Below are 19,282 nucleotides of genomic sequence, written 5' to 3' on the forward strand. Positions count from 1 at the left end.
GCCTGGCCCATGACCAGGAGAGTTGAGGTGGCTGCAGCCTTCCTGCCAAGGCTCAGTTTCCCATTAACTTTAACTTGAGGAACACTTCAGCATGCAGGACACTGGCAGCCTTGCTGCAGAGGTGGCCACCTCCGAGATAAGGAGAAACAGAGGGGTGTGGATAATGCGTTTTTGCTTCATGGGCGGGAAAGCCTTCCGAGGAGCTTTTGAAAATTCAACTGACCTGCCAAAATGCTACCAAATGTGCCTTGACCTTTTCCACATTTACCGGGGTATTTCCTCTTTCTAACTATTTCCATCTGCTTTTAGCGTCCCAAGTAAAACGGCAGATTCCAGAAGAGATCTTGAAGATATTAGGAATGCAACCCCTTCGTATTGAAAAATGTGTGAAGTGGGGCTGGGAGAGGAGAGAGAAGTTACAAAGGACACTCTGTAAAGTTAGAGTAGAACCAAGTCTTCCTGTCTAGTAGTTTATTTTCTAGGGATTTCCAAGTCTGGCTGTGCAGGAGACTACCACAAAGAGCATTAAAACCCAGCTGTGCCGCCCACCCCAGGACTACCGAATTAGAATTCCATGAGTGAAGACGAGGCATGTGCATTTTTTCAGGCCCCTGGATTATTCCAAGACGGTTCCTCCCCCAGAGGTAGTTGGCAGTCACTGACTTCTGTCTGTGACTTCACACCCGGGTGGGTGTGAACTAAAAATGCTGCCTGCCATATCAGTAAACAAAGGATGTTGCAGCCATTACCCACGACCCCACCCCCCACCGCTCCTTGGTGAGCCCTGCGGGAATTCAGGATGGAAACATAATGTGCGCCATCAACTCCTGAGCCACTGCAGTCACCCCCAGTGGTGCACCCTGAGGAGAGTCAGGATGAGGAAGTACAGGACACTGGCCCCAGAGAGCTGAGGTGCACATCAAAGGAGTGATTTCAGTGGGCCCTGACTCTTGCATCTTCCCATATATAGAAAAGCACTAAATCCCTTAACATGAGATGTCTGGCTTTCTTTAATTAACAGTAATCTTTTGATGTTCCTGGTTCCTGATGTACCTGGTTTTTGTTGCAAAAACTCCTTTATATCCTGGCTCCCCCACCTTGCCTCGTCGGAGCAGTCCCTCAGAGTTATCTGAGATGCTGTGTCCCGGGCTGAAGTCCTCAGTTTTGTCCGCTGAATAAAACCTAACTCTCAACTTCTAGGCTGTGTATTTTTTTCAGTCAACATGAGTCACAACTGAATTCCAGTGTAGACGTTCTTAGTAGAACTCTGGATATTCACAATTCTCAGTAATATATATATATTTTTGTTTTTTGCGGTACGCGGGCCTCTCACTGCTGTGGCCTCTCCCATTGCGAAGCACAGGCTCCGGACGCGCAGGCTCAGCGGCCATGGCTCACGGGCCCAGCCGCTCCGCGGCATGTGGGATCTTCCCGGACCGGGGCACGAACCCGTGTCTCCTGTATCGGCAGGCGGACTCTACAACCACTGCACCACCAGGGAAGCCCAATCTCAGTAATATTTGATTGTAAGGCAGGATGGTTTACTTTTGCCTTCTAAGGCAAATTCAAGAAAGTAAAAATTGTTATACATTGTATAGAAATGGTTCATTGTCACAGATCCCTGATGCTTGCCAAACTTTAGTTACAGCATGCTCAAAGATTTATTGGGTTTGAGATTCTAAGTCATTATGTGAGTATCATTCCCAGGATTCCTCTCTAAGGCAAGAATAATGAAATATGTACCACACTTATTGAAAAGTAGGTTTTTTATAAGATGTTGAACTTGAGCCACTGAGATCTTTAATGTCTTCTCTGGCTGAGAATGAATAGCTGTCAACATAGTAATAGTAATTAAACAGTAAATAAGATTTAATGCATCCCTTCTATGTGCTAGAACTGCTCTTACATAAACTGCTCTCATTTAGTGTTCACATGCACTATGAGGTATGAGTGTTTTTTTCAGCATTTTACAAATGAGAAGATCAAGACTTGGATTATAAAATCTGCCCTGGGAGATGTAGTTGAGAAGAAGCAAAGCCAGGCATTGAGCTCCAAAGCTTGCCCCTCAGCTTTTTACACTGGTCTCGTCGGTGACTCTCCACTCAACATTCTTTAAAAAGACCTTTAGTCTCACCTGCTCAGAACCTCGGTCCATCAGTATTCCCTCACCTCTACCTGGCCATGGACTCTACAAAAACTGGAAGGTAGCGTTTAGTCAGAGGAAGAACATTGTTCCGCTAAGTCTACAATCAGAAATACAAACTGCATCCCGTAGTACATAAAGAGGTTTCTTCGTTCTGGGTGACTTCTCATCGCCATGCTAGCAAAGCATTGTTCCGTAGCTTTGTTTCACCAGCATATTTATAACTTGGATCATTTGTGCTGCAACACAATAGATTTTGAAATTGGAGCTTTTTTATTAAGGATAAGTTGAAGGTAACTATAATTAGTAAAATAGGTAAGTGCTTTGACTGGGTCCTTTGGTTATATCATTTATTGTTTGATAGGAAATATGGTACAATCACAGTTTTTTGAGCATTCGAATTTGGGGATTTTGAAATAATGTGATATCAAAATATTAACTTGGGAATTTATATTCAGATTTTGAAATAATGTGAACCACCCAAAATAATAGTCTTCAAGAAGTGCATAATATCAAAATCAGTGATCCAAAGGACCAGGAACCTGTATGTTTGTTATTTCTACATCAGGATACCAGTTTAACTGTAAACCAAAAAAAAAAAAAATCTTGCCATTATTGTGAAGGTTAACTTTGAGTTAGTTGAGCTTGATTTTCATGAATGCTGCAGGTAGGTAGGCATTTCTCTTTGGGCACTTCATTGTTTATAGAACTTCTGAGGTTCCTCTCCTTTTAGCCTTAGGTTCCTATTGATGGAAAGGACCATGCATTGGGTGCTAGCAGTTCAGATACTAAAGCCAGCCATCTTTCCTGCATCACCATTTCCACATCTGTAGAACAAGGCTGTTGAATTTCATTGGATAGTCTCTGAGAATCCTCCTTTCTCTAACCTTCTGTGAGTCCCCACCAATCTTAGATACTGTTTGACATCCACCGTTAGGGAAAGTGACTTTTTTCTGTGGAGTTAAATTGGCCAGATGACATACTTCAACTGAGAACGTAGGAGGGTTTAGAGAAACTCTGAGTAGCTCTGTACTCTGGGCCCAGCCACAGCAGGGAGCTACAGCCACTGCTAGTCCCGAAGGAACCAGGGGAGGGAGTGTTGGGAATAAGAAACTGTCCTCTACCCTTCTAGGTTCTTCTGGCTGTTCTAAGAATTAAACTGACGTGAGACTGATTAACAGGAGAAAATCAAACCAGAGTTTAATAGCATGTGTACATGGTAGAAACCCAGGAAAACTGAGTAACTTGCCTACATGTCCAGAGCCCTCACCTTCAATTCCATCTTCAGCTAAAGACAAAAGAGGATGTTGTGAGGTAGTGGTTTGGGACTTCACAGGCACGAAGGCAATTCATAGGAAAATGGGAAGCAAATGTTTGGTAAACATGATTGCTGAGCCACACAGATAATGGGGCACAGAGTGGACTCTGATCTCTAGGCTCTGTAGAGTTTCCCCCAGCACACCTACCCCATATTTTTTGCAGATGTATCTAGTGATAGCTCTGTTCTGGGAACACGTCCTCTAAATTCTTTCAGGCAGTTAGCGGGAAGGTCAAAGTTTCCTCCTTTGTCTTTTGGGGCTTGATTGTTTACTGCTGGCAATAGTCTGCTTGCCAAAGAGACATTTCGGGGTGGCAAATTTTGCTCCCCTACAGGAGCCAGAGGTATAGGTAACCTAACGTCACTCTCCTTCTGCTCCCCGACCTACTGCTAATGCCTCATAGTGACCAAACCCAATCAGAAGTGTTGAAGACCAAGGAGCCCAATGATGAAGTCCATTCAGATCAGCTCCCAGGGCACTGGGCACCACAGAGAAGGCAAGAGTCATTCTGAAAGGACAAATGGAAGGAATTCATCACTGTCTATTTGCTCTTACAAATCTATTTAGCAGACAGAATCAAAAAGCTCGTAGGGATCTCACAGACCTAGACTTGGGGCCTTCTGAAAATCACACAGCATACTAGAGTAATGGAAAGAACTACAATTGAGGTCTCCTAGCTCTGACTGCAAGTGTCAATCTCTACTGCAACGGCTGCCATTGAATTTCACATCATGTGTATTAAATCCACGGATATGAGCGATGCAATTTTTCCTTTTTTTCATTCTTCAAGGTGGAACACTTCTCATCATGGTTTCAAGAAGCAGCATGCTGTCTGTGGAAGAGAACGGGATTTGGAGTTTCCATCCCAGTTCTACAACTTTTATTAGCTTATGTGACAGGCACTCTGAGCCTCATTTACACCATTATAGGAATGGTAACATCTGCCCTGCCTATTTCACAAGATTATTTGGAAGATCAAAGAAAGTAACCAAAGAGCCTTATAAAATGTCATGTACTATGTATACAAAAATTTATGGTTGTTAATCGTAAGAGTACAATCATAAATAAAGGCTGTGAATCTTCGTTAAAGAATAAAAATATGAGTTTTACTTATTTTTTGATGCTTTGAGTGGTTGATTATACTTTAAACTTTGTTTTAAAGAGCTGACCAATTTTTAGTTATCAGTTCTTTGATATTAGGTTTCATGCAAATGAAAAAAACCTAGCCACAAAAAATTAGAATCCCAACCACTATGTATATCATATGCTTTCTCTCCCAACTACCCATTAAAAATAAAAACTATCATACCTTTTGCTTCAGGAAGGATTATATTTTTTCAAGTTGTAATAACCATTTTTCTGGTATATTAATACTATTTATGAAATGTTTAATAGAATTTATTACTTCTAACCACAGATGGAATAAACATTGAAAAAGTAAAATTCATAAAATACAGAAAAGTATCTAAGGGAGAATAAAAGTCATTAATAATCTCCCAACTGAACAAAGCAGCACTGAGTGTTTTAAAGTGCATATACAGATGTTTTTCTTATAAAATGGGAATCCATTGTTTTAACATTTTCATTTAATATATTTTAACATATGTCCCATGTCACTATTTTAAGATGATTTTAATGGCTTTGTGAGAATACCTTAATTTCTTTAACCAATCTCATATTGCTAAATATGTCAGGTATTGGAAAGTGTTTTTGATTATCCAGAAAAGGTGACATTTTTCATTTATTAAGTACTTATGGAAGACTGAGGTTATAGAGACAATAAGAAGTTGTAGCTTTTTAACAAAGAAACGAGTTCTTCAGCAAATGAGTTTTCAGTAAATATTTGAGTCAGTATGATTCACTGTATTAAATCAGCTGAGATGTATTTTTAAGTCTTTAAGTCAGATTTTTCACAAGTGCTTCACAATAAGATACAATAATTACATAATGAATAAAACTATCTCAGAAAAGGAAATATATCATCATCTTAGATAAGCTAAATTTTTAAAAGATTATAATATGAAACTAGAAGGACATCTGTTTTTTTAACAGGAATGTATCAATGTTCAGATAAAGATCTGGTCCAACATCAATCTTATATATACTAATTTGACTAATGCCACAAAACTGTACACTTAAAAATGGTTAAAATAGTAAATTTTGTTATATATATGCTATAAATATATAACATAATTATTGTATATTATATATAGATGCAATAAGAATATAAATAAAATTTTTAAAATAAAAAAATAAATAGTATAAGAGGGAAAAAATCTTATACATACTAGTTTGAGATTCTTAAATAATTGATCTCTGTAGTTTTTCTATTAAAAAAGGCTCTACTTCCTATATTTTATTCCTTCAATTCATTTACTGAAGTAATAAAGTAAAAATGTCACAGAATTACATTTATTTGAAAATATTCTTTATATTCACAAAGATGTTTCTGTAATAATCGTATAAATCAACAACATAACAAGTTAAATCCGATTATTGTTACGTTCATTTCATACAAGAGGTTGCCTCTTACCTATAGGTGCTTTTCTTTAACTATATTCCCTAAGATGAAGCACTTTCACTTTAAGACCTTGGGGGAGAAATACATGAATATTCTTGGTTTTAACTTTTAGCCTTAAGCAGCATTTATGCCCTTAGACTTATGCTAACATTGAGCTTAATTTATTATTTCTGTGCCTGTTCTCTATTTGTACCCATCCTCACCTAACAAATACTATCTTATCATTTAAGCTACCTCATTTAATATTTTCTAACTCTTTCCTTCCAGCTTGTCTCTACTGTTCTTGCCTTTTCCCTCAATTTCTTCTCAGAGGTCAGCAAACCTTTTTCTCTAAAGAGCCAGATAGTAAATATGTTATTAGCCCTTGTGGACCATAAGCTTTCTCTTCATATGAGGGAACAGCGATAGATAATAGGTAAATGAATGTGACTGGCTGTGTTCCAATAAAACTTTATTGGCAAAGATAGCACACTGAATTTACTTTGGGACCTTGTCTTAGATGTTGGTATAAAACATTGCTTTGTGCATTTTTTTCTTTTTTTCTTTTTTTTTTTTTTTTTTTTTGCGGTACACGAGACTCTCACTGTTGTGGCCTCTCCCGTTGCGGAGCACAGGCTCCGGACACGCAGGCTCAGCGGCCATGGCTCACGCGCTCAGCCAGTCCGCGGCATGTGGAATCTTCCCGGACAGGGGCACGAACCCGTGTCCCCTGCATCGGCAGGCGGACTCTCAACCACTGCGCCACCAGGGAAGGCCTACTATGAATATTTTTTAAACTAAGGGAACCAATGCCCAAACTTTTCAAATATTGGAGTTTCCAGTTTATCTTGAAGATGCCCTGTTGTCTATTTTACCACAGGGAAGAGTGAAAAAGCTCAGGAGAATGATGGAGAATGATAAATACTTTATTTCTGTTTCTAATTCTATAGTGAGTATCCAACCCTGTGTCACTGAGGTTCATTCTGTTTGTTAATTGAAGAATTTTTCAAATTTCATTGAAACAGTAATGCGATAATAATGATCATAACACACGTTTATTAAGTGCATACACTTTTCCAGGCACAGTACTAGGACCTAACTGTATGTTTGCCCTCATAGTAGATCCCAGAGGTATGTGCTCTTCGGTGTATTTTATGGATGGGGAGACTGAGAGCTTCAGTCAATTACCCAAAGGCACAAAGCTGGGAAATTGCAGAAATAATACTAAGACTGGCTATCTTTAACACCAAAACCCATGCTCATCTATGTTAACTTTTTAGCCACTGCTTGTGCTCCCCCTTTCTACTGTAAAACCAAGAATGAGTGATACAGAAAAGGTGGGGAAACTACTATGTGTTTGTATTAGTATAGACATGAATATTTTCCTCTTTCCCTTTTTCCTGAATGGCCCTTAATTTTGAATCACAGCTGTGTGTTTCAAGACTGTAGGCAAACGGTTTTCATGAAGTTTTAATTTTTTAGTGTTTCTGAATATAGCAACTATTTAATTCACAAGCCACAATTTTGGAGGTATAAATATGTAACTTTTTAAAATACCTGTATCAACCTCCTAGTCTAGTCCTGTCTGCTAAATTCAGTCAAATTTAGCCATTTGTTGTTAATTTCAGGTCAAATTAAGGATTTCTTCCCCCCTTCTATTCCATCCTGGAGTTAGTTTTAAGTACCGGGGTACCTTAGCCCAGATTCTCTAGGAAATGGAGTGTGTGAACAAGACAGGTTAATGACTAGCCTAGTGCATAGTCTCAGGATGGTGCAAGTCGGGAAAAAAGAAAAGTGAGACAAGCAAGGAAATAAGCAAATAAAACTTGACAGATTACAGAACTGGCTTCATTTGACAAGTAATCATAGATGGCTCCCTCCCATTGGGCAAAGCTCTGTCTACCCTCCTGGTTTTTGTCAAAACAGCATCTCTAGGCAACTGTTGGGAAATCTACATTCTATATCCAGTGAGCAGTGTCTCACTGAGTCTTGAAGGCAAGAGGTAGATCCTCTGTGATCTGATGGCATTAGGCTTGGGAGCCAGAGATGCTCGAGCTCCTCTTGATGTGGCTATGATGGGGGCTGTGCTACAGCCAGCCCTCATGTGGGGTGAGGTGAGGTGAGATGTTAATAAGTGAGGCCATGATGGTTGTGCACACAGCTGTGCATTGAGCAAATGGCCAATGCACAGGGAGCCAGGTAGGGCTGAGTAAATCTCATGGGGATCATAAGCCAAGTCCAATATGCAGGGATTTCCATATATCTTAGCATTTGCAGGGAAGTGGCCAAACTCCTTTTTAGCCTTGACTTCTTTTTCTTTCTAGTTTATTATCCTGAGAGTACAGTCATCCTCTCAAGTCCTACCATGGCCTCTGAAGAAACGGTGCCTGTTACCCATTGCCATTCCCTCTTCATTTTGACCTTGAGGACTATTTGGACCTCAACTTATTCTCTCAACTGATGCCTCTTACCTGTTCAGAGGATAGAAAGTCTTTATGGTTTCCCTACGTTGCTATGGATCTTTGGGAGGTGATTCATATGTACATCCCAACACTGGTATAGGGCAGATCTAGAACACTCTGCCTCCCTAATTCTGAGAAGAATATGGACCACAATTGTCCTCTACTCTAAAATCCTTAAAAGTGAATTGGATTCTATAATCTCCACACCCAGGGCCTGGGGAGGAGGCAAGGCAGGAGTTTATTATCATGTTAACATCTAATTATCTTAATTTTTATCAAATTTCCCCCCTTCTCCTCAGCTAAGAGATTCACTTTACTATGTTTGGCTGGTGGGGTTTAGGGTGGGTACATAGTCAGACTTCTCTCTAGATTTTTCCTGTCATAAGGTGGATTGCAGAGACTTTACAGCCAAATATTTTGTCTTTTTTTTCTCTCAATGATCGTGATGTGCTTTCTCCCATTTGGACAATGCTGTAGTCTTCTTTCCTGAATAAGGGATCATGAAGAAATACTAAGGTAATGGAGGTTTAGGGAGATGATGAATAGTTAAGATATGCATATCATTCTCACCGCTTGTGAATGCAGATGTAGGAGTGAGACACATGGGAGTGAATTCCACTTTTCTTGAAAAGCAAGTCTTGAGGGGGGTGGGGGGTGGGATCAATTTGGGAGACTGGGATTGACACATATACACTAATATGTATAAAATAGATAACTAATAAGAACCTGCTGTATAGCACAGGGAACTCCACTTCGCTGTACAGTAGAAACTAACACAACATTGTAAAACAACTATACCCCAATTAAAAAAAAAAAAGAAAAAGAAAAACAAGTCTTGAGAAACCAGGTCAGGGCTGATGCCTTTATAAGTACTCATAAGTGTTCCTGGAGGAATCTATGACTAGGCAGTGACCCTGACTTCTCTGTCTCAAAGTTCATAACAGGCAGTGTCATTAACCACACACAGGCCCCTCCAGAGGGAGATGTGTTCAGTCCTGATCCTTGCTTACTATGTTTTTGCCATCCAGCATGCAAAGCCTGTTGGGTCTGAGGCACTATATGGTGTTAGAATAATGGCTTTTTTTTTCATTTCTGCCTTGAGGTACTACACTCCTTTGGCTCCTTGTGTTGAAATTTATTCTCAGCACAAAGTCATGACCAGGCATCACTCACCAAGCTCTCAGAAATAAGCATGAACTGATCTCTGGGTTTGGAATCTACCAGTGCTATTATCAAAAGAAATAATTTACATTTTCTGCACGTCTGAACTTTGCCTGCCTTGGAGAATGGCAGGGTAAGAAAGCTAATACAATTTGATAAGATGGCTAAAATGAGTCTATTTACCGTCTTGCAGCTTTTAGAGCTGAGAATTTAAATATAGCCACATAGTCACTCATAAATGTAAATATATGTGTATTTGGGCAGAGAATGGGAGCTGTGAGTCATTTTTGGACTTGAGGTTCAATTTTCCTGTTGCAATAAATATTGAAGCTTAGGTTGACTGCACTGAAAAAAATTCTATCAATTGTTGGACTGCCTTCTTATTCTCCTTTCACTGGATTTTTAATCCACAGGATGTGAATGTCTGGGGTTTTCTCCCCCTTTCTTTTCTCTCAGCCTTTTCAGCATTGTCCCCCATCCTGCCTTTGCAGCTCCTTTCATGAAATGGCACTGAACCCTGGTGTCAGCACCATTGTTCTACAATAAGGGAGCCCACATTTCTGACTGTTTCCATCCTGCTCCTGCCCATGCTAGAAATACCAAGAGAATGGCAGACATGGAAATGCCTCCCATTTATATTCATTTGGTATTTGCTTCTAGTACTGAATGTGAGTGGGTCTTGCATTTTAGTTCCAAGTCCATATTGAACTCAAATGTCAGTCATCTTAGAGGGGACATTTTAAGTAAGCATTACCTTTCTAGTCTTTTCAATATCAAATCTAAATCTTAACACATTGGCATATGAAAGTACATGTGCACAAAACCGTGTGCTAGGCTTTCCAAGTGGCATGGAATAGACAGATTCCAGCCTTCCAAGGTCTCAAACTTATTTGAAGAGGTGGATAACTGTCTTCATAAATTCATAAATAACTCAAAGATTATAATCACTGATGAAGAAATTACCTTCCTCGATTTCCTCCTCTGGAAAACTAACATGATAATGGTTTCTGTTTCTTAGAATTGTTATGCCAATGAAATGAATTAAAATATTTGATCAGAGCCTAAAATAAAGTAATTGCTCAGTACATTTTATATGTGTGTATATATGTGCATGTGTATGTGTACATATATATACACAGATGTATAATGCATTTGCAAAATTGTAAAATGTAATTTTTATAATTTGTATAATTGTAATTGTGTGTGTACACATAAAAAAATTTTTTTTATTGAAGTATAGTTGATTTACAATGTTGTGTTCATTTCTTGTGTAGAGGAAAGTGATTCATATATTATATGTTCTTTTTCAGCTTATTTTCCATTACAGGATATTGAATATAGTTCTTGTGCTATATAGTATGACCTTGTTTATCTATCTTATACATAGTAGTTTGTATCTGTTCATTCCAACTCCTAATTTTTCCCTCCCCTCTTTCCCTTTTGGTAACCATATTTGTTTTCTATGTCTTAGATGCATATATATATATAATATTTATTTATTTGGCTGTGCTGGGCCTTAGTTGCGGCTGGCTGGCTCCTTAGTTGCAGCACGTGGGCTCCTTAGTTGTGGCATGCAGACTCTTGGTTGCATATATTTTTAATTCAGGAGACCTCACCAGACTGTATACACTCGACTCGAATTGTAATGATAACCAGGACTTCAGGAGGGAAGGAGGGGAGGAGTCTTTGAGGGTATAGGTTTGCAAGTTTCCTTGAGGTGAAAGGAATTTAGTTGGGCCATTAAGAATGGTTTTCAATAAGAGGGGCAGAAAAAAGACTTGCCAATAGACATTGTAAGTGATAGTACAACATTTCTTTCTTTCATCTGCTCTTTAATCTTGGTACTCAACATTGTATGGAATAAAAAGCCTTAAGCAAAAAACTAAGATCATATTTCTTTTACAGATACCCAGCTTAGCAAAGGAATTGTTCAGCCTATATGCTCTAAGAAAGGTAGCTGAATCCCATTGTAACACATTTTTACTTGACTTCAGGACTTTATTTTTGTGTTGCCAAAAATGCAAGTTGATGGAGCCCAGGTGCTCCAATTTATAACACACTGCCTGGAAATCTGTTGATTTTTCTGGTTGACTAGCCAAGCCTACAGGTGGATGAGATTGTGAGAGTGTTCCGAACCTGGATGATATTGACAGTTGCCTTCGGGTTTTGTATACAGGTTTTAGATATCTTTCAAATATTGGTATCTAAAGATAACTGCTTCAACCTGCTTGAAAGTTGCAGGTAGGCTATTTTAGGATGAAGTGCCATTATCTTTTCAGGTTTACTTACTGTTTTTTGTCTTAAGTATCCCCTGATTGTGAAAATTTAGTAATAGATATTTTTCAAAAGAAGGAGAAAAATCTTAGTTGTGTCTGAAGAATTTTAGACCAGTGCATCTTACAAAGATTTTCTTGGAGATTTAAGGAAATAACAGCAACATTTTTTAGAGAGATGCTTGAAGTATAACAAGGCAGTATTTTTGTTCCTCCTTGACTTATTAGCTTGCTGTGAAAAATGTCTCTCGAGTCATCTGCCATTGATAGATTCCTAATTTCTTAGATTCTAGGTTCTCATTGCTTCCTGGGTCTATTCTTTGTATTGACTTTTTGGGATTCTTAGAGGGCTCTGGAATTTAATTGGTGTTTTCTTATTACTTGCACCTCGTTTCCATTAAGATGTCAGCAAAGTGCATCACTGAGTATCATTTAAAAATAATACTAATTGTTGCTTCATGGGCCATAAAGTAACCCCCTTAGGAGAGACTGCAGTGCCTACAGCTTCTGGGTGTATTGATGAAGCTCAGTTCTTCCACCGCCACTGTGGGGCGAAGCTGGCATACCATCTTTCAGAATGAACAAAGACCTATGCCCAAAACATCTACTGAATTAGGAAATAAAGCCTATATGAAGTTTTGGGGAAGAATTTTTAGACAACTTTGGGCTTTCTCTGCACTTAGTGCTATCCATACATTACTCAAATCCTTTGCACTGAAAAACGAACTTAGTCACACCCTCAAAAGAGTGTGCTTCACTGCCGTTGTCTACACCTCCCAGACTGGTCAACAGTTCTCAAACCTGCACGATGAAGACCATTACACCCCGCTGTATTGCAGCAATTTTAAAGTTTTTCTCTAGTAGCTTCTCTCTCTCTCTCCGATTCTCCACCCTGACTTTTTTTTCCACTCCCTTCCGCAGTCTCCTCTGATTTCTCGTTTTGCTTCCCTCACTCTCAGGCCCCGCTCTTTCCGCCCCTCAGCGTTTCCATAGACATGTGGCTCTAATAGAACATATGCTTCTCACCTAAACATTCATTCCCGTGACCCTTGCTGTCTTGTTCCCTCTCCGCTCTCAGGCCAGATTCATTGCACAGGATCTTTCCCTGACTGCTCTCCCTCAACTGACCATCCACATTTGCTCCCCTGCTACTCTTTCTTGCAGTGTTCTGTATTCTTACAATGCCCTGTAATTTCCGTTCCTGGCACTGATTGTAATTTGTTATTATGTGTTTCTTTGTTTGAGTACTTGTTTAACATTATTATCCTACCCTAGATTTCAAGCACTGTGAGGTCAAAACTGTGTCTGTTTTCTCCTTGTTGTATTCCCTAGCGGCTGCTACAGGGCTTTATACATGGTTGGAGCTTGTAGATTGTTGTTGAATGCATGGATGGATGCATGCATGCATGCATGCATGCATGGTTCACCCTGGTTGATTTCAGGGAGGAAGTATGGTGGCATGTATGTCTCAAGTGCATGGGTTTGATTACAAGCTTCCTTTCTTAGCTGTGTGATCTTGAGCAAGCAGGTTAAGCTCAGAAATGGAAAAAGAAAAAAAAATACATGACAGAATGATTTTGAGGAACAAATGAGACCATTCAGATAAAGCATTTAACAAAGTGTCTGGCACATATTAAATTATCTCATGGTAACTAAGATAAAATAAAACCATTTTTTCAGGACTCTCTGGTTAGAACAAGTAAATACTCTTAAGTATTAGACTAATGTAAGGCAATATTATTAATTTTAAGTATGGCTTTTTTTTTTTTGCGGTACGCGGGCCTCTCACTCTTGTGGCCTCTCCCGTCGCGGAGCACAGGCTCCGGACGCGCAGGCTCAGCGGCCATGGCTCACGGGCCCAGCCGCTCCGCGGCATGTGGGATCTTCCCGGACCGGGGCACGAACCCGTGTCCCCTGCATCGGCAGGCAGACTCTCAACCACTGCGCCACCAGGGAAGCCCCTTCAGTATGGCTTTTTTGTAATCAGATGGAGCATATTAGAATATATTAGAATACTTACTAACTCCTTGGGCAAATGTAAATTTAATTTCCTTCCTTTCTTAAGTGTCACCCCTCTGAATGAATGAGTAGCTCTAACAAAAACCTGAACTTTTCCTTCTCTAAAACTGTGTTCCCTGACAAGTTCCATAAAGCCATGCCCCCTAAAAGGCTCACAACATACTTCACCTTTTAAAGTTGAAGAAAACCAATACATCTTGTTTGTGTTGTTAAAAAAAAAGATCCATTTGATTTCATTTGTTGATCCTAATCATCTTTATAGAGAGCTTCACTGTCCCCATTTGGCAGATTAGAAAAACAGGACTGCCCTGATTAAGTGAACTGCCAATCTGAGATAACAGAGATTTACTGCATACCTGTTCTCTGCCAGGTTCTCGGGGACATGGAAAGGAGTCAGCCTCAGGCTGGGCTCTCAAGGAGTAGAGGTTCAGCAGGAAGAGATGGACGTGTATAATCAGCAGTCAGTGGGCTGCTGACCAGGAGCCTCCCGCCCACCCTCTGCACGTCCTGGAGGTGATGAGTGTGTTTATGGAGGAAGTGAGGCTTAGGGCATTAGCCCTTGTAAGGGGGAATCAGAACAACTGAGGTGAGAAACAGCTGATCTTGAGGCCTAATAAAGAACTTCCCAAACATGACAACAGTTCCTAAAATGCTGAGGCTTTCCCACTTTCTCACTGTCAAAACATTGAAACTAATTGCCCCCAGGCTCCTGGATTATCTGCAGTACAGCTGCTCCTTTGACCACCTGAAAGATGAACAGGCCTCCCGAAGGAGGTTTGTTTACAGGAAAGGGCGGAATTATAGCTGAGTACTCACTGGCTTACTTACCACTCTGGGTCAGGCCTTCTCTTGGGCCCCAGTGCTCTGGGATCCTGGGTAAGTCGCTGGCAGTCTTCTTTTCACATTCACTCCTTTACATAACTGCACATTTTGTATACTTTGGTTATTCCTTGGGGTAGAAACACAGTCTTTTTCATTATTTGCTTCTGCAAATCACTTTAACTCACTGAACTTCATTTTGTCCCCTGTACAATGGAAATGATGGCAATCTTGAAATCAGCCTCAAAGGGTTGTTGATAATTAGTCAAAAACGGGGTATCTGCTTTTTATTTCTTTTGATTTATATGCTGGCTGGAGCAGGGCAAACTGTAAACAAGCATATTACTGTGTAAGATGTCAGATGGTTAGAAGTGCTATGAAGCAGGGGCTGCAGAGGATAGAGGTGGGGTGCTATTTCAGATAGGGTGAACAGAAGGTCACCCTGAGACAGCAGAGTATCAGCATGTGAGTTCTGGAGGGAAATGTTCAAAGTGGACTGAATAGCTAAGAGCCTGTGCAAACGCCCTGCGGTGGGAATATGTTTGGTTTGTTGGAAGAATAGGAAGAAAGCCAGTGTGGCTGGAACTGAGTGAGCAAAGGGGAGTTGGTAGGTTAGTCATCAAGGGAGGCGGTGGAGGGGTGTTTCTAGACCACATAAAGCCTTATAGGCCTTGGCAAGAATTGTGGGTTTTATTCTCAGTTCAGTGGAGAGCCATGGAGGGTTTGGGGCCGTGTAATGACATGATCTGATTGGCACTTGGAAAGAATCACTCTGCCTGCTGCGTGGGGTCTGTGTTGTTGGGGGGCAGAATGGAATCAGGGAGAGCAGTTTACATGTGTGACGGGGGTGCTGTTGCTGAGATAGTAAACTCTGTAGACTGATGGGAATGGGGAATTTCCAAGGACCTCAGCTGAAGAGGGATGCAAGTATTGGCTGGTAAGCTCCCCACAGGTGGATGACCAGGGGCTTTGCAGCCAGGCCCTGGTGAATCAGCACAAGCAAGGGCTGAAGGGAGATAGATAGAGTCACAAAGCAGGAGCCTCTGGACCTAGAACCTGTTAGCGAACAGTCCATGCATGACACCATTATAGTCACTGAGGATCCTGCAAGACCCTGAGAGGCAGTACCCTCTCTGCCATGATGTCAAGTAAGAGTTCTTTTGGAGCCAGTCCGCAGGTATGGAAGATCTCTGAAATATGGGATAATGCTTTAAGAAAACTAAGTTTCAAGTCAGAAGAAAGATGTATTTCTCTCATAACACCAAGATTTTATACCATTCTTGGCGAGGAGGACTGGAAACGGGATGACATCAATGATAAAAAATGCAGAGTTGAATTTTCTTTTGCCCCCCTGAGTTGTAGTGGGTAAATTTTGACCCTGATGTATTCGACAGAGTGTCTGGGCATAGTAAGTGTTCAGTAAATGTTCTTACTTTGATTCCTGCAGCAGTAATGCAAGAATAGAATAGCAGGGGGATGACAGCACTTGCCAGGGAGCCAGTACTTTTGTGACATCAGAACTTCCTGAATCAGATCTTCTCAGTGTCCTCTTCCTCCAACTTCTGCCAGTCAGGCAGTGGCAGAAGTCCTATTTATAGTCCTTCTTGCTCCTCTGTAGCTGTGATGCAGTGCCAGGTAAAACGAATTAGGAGGAGGAGCAGTGAAGTATCAGTCACGTAGGGAAAGTCATTTGTTAACCTGGGCAGAGACCATCACCCTGTTACCCTCCTAGCCTGGCTGCGCCCCAGAGTGTAATCACGTTCCATCTCCCCATAAATCCTGATGTGGCTTTTGCATGACAAGAAATTGCTGCTTTTCCATAGTTCTCCACAAGTGCTTTCTCTTTGCAGTGCTTGGAATTAGTACTTGGAAGAATATGGGCATTTATAAAACGTTGCCAGACATCTTCCATTAGGTACGCTGTAGTTCATTTCCAAGCTGGGGAATAACCTTCTGTTTCCTTAGTGAATGAGTGACCTGTTTTAGGATCTATCTGATTTCTGTGGGCAGGATTTTTTTCTTAATTTAAAGGATATGTCGGTGGCTTGGGCATTAGAAACAGAAATATGTCATTCCCAAAGGAGGAAAATAGAATACCAAAGCATGTTAATCAGAGGTGCCCATGTCTGCTGTTTTCTCTTGGTTTTTCAAGAACTTAATTTATAAATGAAAGATAGAGCATCTATGCTGTGCTAGGTGGGTCCTCAAAGATCTAATGGCACTTCATTTTTAATCGCTGGTGGGTTGGTTAACGCAACCCTACAGCACTTACTGTAATGGATGAAGTGAATCCATCCGCAATGTTCTCTGCTTACCTGTAAGCTCCTTGATTTTAATCAATAGATCTAAACAGGTACTTTCTTTTTTTTACAGTGTTTTTTAAAATTTTTATTAAAGTATAGTTGGTTTACTCTATTGTGTTAGTTTCTGCTCTACAGCAAAGTGAATCATTTATACATATACATATATCTACTCTTTTTTAGGTTCTTTTCCCATATAGGTCATTACAGAGTATTCAATGGAGTCCCCTGTGCTATACGGTAGGTCCTTGTTAGTTATCTATTTTATATTTAGTAGCGTGTATATGTCAATCCCAATCTCCCAATTTATGTCCTCGCTTTCCCCCTGGTAACCTAAGTTTGCTTTTTACACCTGTGACTCTATTTCTGTTTTGTAAATAAGTTCATTTGTACCACTTTTTTAGATTCCACATATAAGCAATATCATATGATGTTTGCCTTTCTGTGTCTGACTTACTTCACTCAGTATGACAATCTCTAGGTCCATTCATGTTGCTGCAAATTGCATTATTTCGTTCTTTTTTATGGTTGAGTAGTACCCCATTGTGCATATGTACCACATCTTTATCCATTCCTCTGTCGATGGGCATTTAGGTTGCTTCCATGTCTCGGCTACCGTAAATAGCGCTGCAGTGAACAGTGGAGTGTATGTATCTTTTCAAATAATGGTTTTCTCCAGATACATGCCCAGGAGTGGGATTGATGGATTATATGGTAGCTCTATTTTTAGTTTTTTTAAGGAACCTCCATACTGTTCTCCATAGTGGCTGTACCAATTTACATTCCCACCAACAGTGTAGGAGGGTTCCTTTTTCTCCACGCCCTCTCCAGCATTTATTGTTTGTAGACTTTTTGATGATGGCCATTCTGACCAGTGTGAGGTGATACTTCATTATATTTTTGATTTGCATTTCTCTAATCATTAGTGATATTGAACATCTTTTTATGTGCCTCTTGGCCATCTGTATGTCCTCTTCAGAGAAATGTCTATTTCGATCTTCTGCCCATTTTTTGATTAGGTTGTTTGGTTTTTTGATATTGAGCTGCATGAGCTGTTTGTATATTCTGGAGATTAATCCCTTGTTGGTTGGTTCGTTTGCAAATAATTTCTCCCATTCTGTGGGTTGTCTTTTCGTTTTGCTTATGGTTTCCTTTGCTGTGAAAAAGCTTTTGAGTTTAATTAGGTCCCATTTGTTTATTTTTGTTTTTATTTTCATTACTCTAGGAGGTGGGTCAAAAAAGATCTTGCTGTGATTTATGTCAGAGAGTGTTCTTCCTATGTTTTCCTCTAAGAGTTTTATAGTATGTGGCCTTACATTTAGATCTTTAATCCATTTTGAGTTTATTTTTGTGTATGGTGTTAGGGAGTGTTCTAATTTCATTCTTTTACATGTAGCTGCCCTGTTTCCCCAGCACCACTTACTGAAGAGGCTGTCTTTTCTACATTGTATATTCCTGCCCCCTTTGTCATAGATTAATTGACTGTAAGTTTGTGGGTTTATTTCTGGGCTCTCTATTCTCTTCCCTTAATCTATGTGTCTGTTTTTGTGCCAGTATCATGCTGTTTTGATTACTATAGCTTTGTAGTATAGTCTGAAGCCAGGGAGCCTCATTCCTCCAGCTCCATTTTTCTTTCTCAAGATTGCTTTGGCTATTTGGGGTGTTTTGTGTTTCCATACAACCTGTAAATTTTTTTGTTCTAAGTCTGTGAAAAATGCTATTGGTAATTTGATAGGGATTGCAACAGGTACTTTGTGGTTTTTTTTTTTGCGGTACGCGGGCCTCTCCCGTCGCGGAGCACAGGCTCCGGACGCGCAGGCTCAGCAGCCATGGCTCATGGGCCTAGCCGCTCCGTGGCATGTGGGATCTTCCCGGACCGGGGAGCAAACCCGTGTCCCCTGCATCTGCAGGCGGACTCTCAACCACTGAGCCACCAGGGAAGCCCCCCAGGTACTTTCTTAATATGATTCAGATAAAGTCTAATTTAAGGCCTTGGTTATACTAAATGCAGTGTGGTATCCTGGATTGAATCCTGGAACAGAAGGAGGACAATGAAAGACAAATTGGGGAAATCCAAATAAATTCTATACTTAATGGAAACATTTTAATTAAAAAAGTATTGTACCAGTGTTAATTTCTTAGGCTTGTTGACTGTAATGTGGTTATATAAGATGTGAACATTAGGACAGGCTGGGTGACAGATACACAGTAGCCCACTGTAATATCTCTGCAACACTATTGTAAATCTAAAATTATTTTTAAATAAAAAGTTAAATTAAAAATGAG

This window comes from Delphinapterus leucas, chromosome 3, assembly GCF_059928025.1.
Source record: "Delphinapterus leucas isolate spDelLeu-1000000601 "Yukka" chromosome 3, BTC_Dleu_Yukka2, whole genome shotgun sequence".
Classification (NCBI taxonomy): domain Eukaryota; kingdom Metazoa; phylum Chordata; class Mammalia; order Artiodactyla; family Monodontidae; genus Delphinapterus; species Delphinapterus leucas.